Source organism: Nomascus leucogenys, chromosome 22a, assembly GCF_006542625.1.
Source record: "Nomascus leucogenys isolate Asia chromosome 22a, Asia_NLE_v1, whole genome shotgun sequence".
In the NCBI taxonomy this organism is placed as follows: domain Eukaryota; kingdom Metazoa; phylum Chordata; class Mammalia; order Primates; family Hylobatidae; genus Nomascus; species Nomascus leucogenys.
Genome location: NC_044402.1, coordinates 73,649,144 through 73,653,395, shown reverse-complemented (window position 1 = coordinate 73,653,395; position 4,252 = coordinate 73,649,144). Strand labels below are relative to the sequence as shown.

The 4,252-nt window shown below is 44.6% G+C and overlaps 1 pseudogene; it reads right to left on the bottom strand.

The window, feature by feature from the left end:
- Positions 1 to 238: 238 nt before the first annotated feature.
- On the bottom strand, positions 239 to 1,124 carry LOC100604360 (annotated as a pseudogene).
- Between the last annotated feature and the right edge of the window lie 3,128 nt (positions 1,125 to 4,252).

Sequence of the window (4,252 nt, the reverse complement as noted above, 5' to 3'; positions counted from 1 at the left end):
TACTCTTGCCAACTAGCTCCTCTAGATCCATGGGTGAAGGTCATGCTTGCATCCATTGGTGGCATCTATGATGGTTGCTGGGACCCTGAAGAGATGGATGAAAGAGGAGAAGTGAGGCACTCTTTCTTTCTCTCCACTCTGGGTCACTCTGAAAGGTGGAGGAAGACTAACGGACACTTTCTCCTCCCCTCTTTTTTCTTTCAGGCTCAATTCACTTTATTTTTCTTGTATAAAAACCCTATGTTGTGGCCATAGCCGGAGCCTGGGTCCTCTGCATGGAGACTCTGGTGTGGGTCTTGACGAAGTGGTCAGTGAATTCCTGATAGGGAGACTTGGCGAATACAGTCTCCTTCCAGGGGTTGGGGGTCAGGTAGCTGTAGGTCTTAGAGATGGCATCAAAGGTGGCCTTGGCAAAGTTGCCCAGGGTGGCAGTGCAGCCCCTGGCTGAGGTGTAGCAGTCATCGATACCAGTCATCATGAGTAGCTTCTTGGGCAAGGGGCCAAGACAATGCCAGTGTCCCTGGGCACAGAAATGAGGCACATCAGCACAGAGCCACAGCAGCCTGTCACCTTGCAAGGGATGGTGTGGGGCTTGCTGATTTTGTTCCCCCAGTAGCCTCTGTGCGCAGGGACAATGGAGAGCTTGGCCAGAATGATAGCCCCACGGATGGCAGTGGCCACCTCTTTGGAGCACTTAATACCCAGACTGATGTGGCCATTGTAGTCCCCAGTGGCAACAAACGCCTTGAACCTGGTACACTGGTTGGTATGGGTCTGCTTCTGCACCAGCATAATTTTCAAAACCTCGTCCTTGAGAGAGGATGAGGTTTTGAAAAAGTCAAATGATCTCAGATTCCTTGATGGGCAGGGAGAAGAGATAGATCTCCTCCAGGGACTTGATCTTCATGTCCCTGACCAGGCAGCCCAGCTTGGTGACGATCATCCACTCCTTATACTTGGCCTTGCCTCTGCAAGCTCCACGGCCTTGGCCCTGGCCCCACCCACAGCTGCAACCCTGGCACCGGATGCCACTACCAAAGCCTCTACGGAAGCCACCATGGTTCCCCATCCCAGGGCCCCTGGGGCCTCTGGCCCCCTACTCCTGCACCAGCATCATCTGCCATTTGGTGTTTTCTTGGAGAAGTTCCTCCTCTCTTTTCTAGATAGGCAACAACCCATCTTCAAGCCTGCACTCCCCTTGAGTGTAGCCTGGATGTAACCTGGTGTAACCTCAGATCCTGAAGTTCGCTTTGGGCAAGCCCCAACTCATATATAGAGATCTTCCAACTATTTAACCCAACTATTTAAACTCTCCTGGAAGGATGTTATGTTACTCTTAAATCAAACTCTAACTGCTGCTGAGAAACAGGCAGCCCTACAGGTAGCAGAGAAATTTGGAGATGAATAGCATATTTCCTCTAGCCATTCAAAAAAGAAAGCCAGTCAAAAGGGGAAAGAGAGTGAGAAAGAGGCAAAATCCACATTCTCAGTAGGAAGAGAGGCAGTGCCCCTTGAAACCTCTAATTGGAACACTAGTGATCCCATAGATGAGTGGAAAAGAAAACACTTTCAGATGTGTATATTAGAGGGGTTACAGAGGACCAGAGCCAAACCCCTTAACTACTCTAAGCTATCCATGATAGATCAAAAGCTAGATGAAAATCCCTTAGCCTTTTTAGAAAGGCTGAGAGAAGGCTTGGTAAAACACACCTGTCTCCTAATTCAATTGAGGGACAACAAATCTTGAAAGATGGATTTACTCAGGTGGCCCCTGATATCAGAAGGAAGCTGCAGAAACAGGCTGTTGGATCACACAGCACCATAGAAAACCTCTTAAGAGTACCCGCCTTGGTCTTTTATAATAGGGACCAAGAGGAGGCCCAGGAAAAGGAGAGGAAACACAAGAAAAAGGCAGAGACAGGGATACCTTGAAATGGAATGCAGGCCTGGGACTCCATAAGCCTGCTGTTCCAGCCAGCCTGGTAAGCTGGTCAGTAACAAATTTTGCTGCAGGCCTCCATCTTGTTTTACGTCCTTGGGACCGTGCCTTTAACCACGTGGCAGTACTTTGTTTTGGCCTCTGCTGTTTTACAATGGTGGCCTGAGTTCAATCCTGACTTGAGGAATGAGCACTTTTGGGTTAGTATCTGTGTGACTTTTGCCATTTCCTGATTCTCTTCTCCTCTATGAACAACATTTACCTTTTTTCTTAAATCTTCCTTTCCCTGAGTTATCTTTAAAGGTTCTATATTTTGTAAGAACTGCTTACCCCACTTTGAAAATACCTCATACACTTGTGGTTAAATCATAATCTTAATTGAGACTTGTTGTTTTCACCTGTGAGGTTACGTTTGGTAAAGCTCAAAAGCCAGAAATACTAACCACTTGGTGTGGCTAAAGTTGGATAACAAGGGATTTAAAAGGATTTTTCTTAAAGAGTGCTCAGTTTAATTAAAAGTGGATATCTAATTTATAGGTGAATTTAAAAGGCCTTTGTTTTTCTCTTCTTGGATCTTGTTTTTCTGGAAAAGGGTTTTTTTCAGTCACCTGAATCCTTTTTCTCCATTTTGTCTTGCCACTGTTTTTTTTTTGTTTTGTTTTGTTTTTGTTTTTGTTTTTTTTTGAGATACAGTCTCACTCTGTCATCTAGGCTGCAGTGCAGTAGCACAATCTCAAGTCACTGCAACCTCCACTTCCTTGGTTCAGGCAATTCTCCTGCCTCAGCCTCCTGAGTAGCTGGGATTACAGGCACTCACCACCACACTCAGCTGATTTTTGTATTTTTAGTAGAGATGAGGTTTTACCATTTTGGCCAGGCTGGTCTTGAACTCCTGACCTCAGGTGATCTGCCCACCTCGGCCTCCCAAAGTGCTGGTATTACAGGCATGAGCCACTGCAACCAGCTTCTTACCACTCTTAATGCACACATGAGAGGCCCCAAGATAACTTCTGGTGGCCTGGGACTCCTTGGGAAAAACAGAAAAGGTGCCATAGATTCCATTTTGGGAGAAACCTTTGTTTTCCTCCTGGAGCCCCAGGAATTAGAGGCAAATAGATCCCTCTCAAAATCCATTTCTGTCCTCCAGCTAGGCCTGTTTATTAGGCCCTAAAAACTGCATATTTTCCTAGCCCTGCTCTTAAAGGGGCCCAACCGGAGGCCAATAATCCAAATTTAAAAATTGGCAAATGAATATAACTACTAGATCTGCTCCTGTTCTTTGGTGTAGTTATATATGTGTTGCATGTGATGTCTACAAAAAGAGCTGTAATTAGTTGGCTTAAAGAAAAATAAGTGCTTAGTTCAAATTTTTTTTTAAATAAAAAGTAAAAACTGTAATGCTTCTTGGTTCACATAACTTTAATCTTTGAGAAACAAAAACAGTCTTAAGGATTATTGGCAAAATACAAATGTGCTCAAAATGTAAATAGATGGTCTAAGTTATGCAAGTCAGATACTAGGTTCAGATTCTATCTGTGCCTAGTACATCATTAAATTAACTTACCAGGTTTTACATTAAAATTTAAAATTGCCAAGAGTTACCATTATAACATGTAATTGAGACTACTGAAAATAGATTTACATGCAAGATGTGTAAAAATAGTAAAATGTGTTTTTAGTAAAGGATTATAAGAAGGCATGGAAATATATATTTGCCTAGGGTTAAGGGATTGTTTTGAATCAGATAAGATAAAGCTGAAGGTTTAAACAAGTTGTGGAGATACTGTAGAAATTCTATGTGGACATTAGCTAAAGTTAAAAGGGTACTATTAAATTTTTCTGTAAATTAAGCATTGAAATAAAAGCCCAACAAGGTTTTCTTTTTTCTTTTTTTTTTTTTTGAGACGGAGTCTCGCTTTGTCGCCCAGGCTGGAGTGCAGTGGCGCAATCTCGGCTCACTGTAAGATCCACCTCCCAGTTCACGCCATTCTTCTGCCTCAGCCTCCCAAGTAGCTGGGACTGCAGGCGGCCGCCACCATGCCTGGCTAATTTTTTGTATTTTTAGTGGAGACGGGGTTTCACCATGTTAGCCAGGATGGTCTCGATCTCCTGACCTCGTGATCCACCCACCTCGGGCTCCCAAAGTGCTGGGATTACAGGCGTGAGCCACCGCGCCCGGCCTTCTTTTTTCTTTTTGAGATGGAGTCTCGCTGTTTTGCCCAGGCTGGAGTGCAGTGGCACAATCTTGGCTCACTGGAACCTCTGCCTCCCAGGTTCAAGCAATTCTCTGCCTCAGCCTCCTGAGTAGCTAGG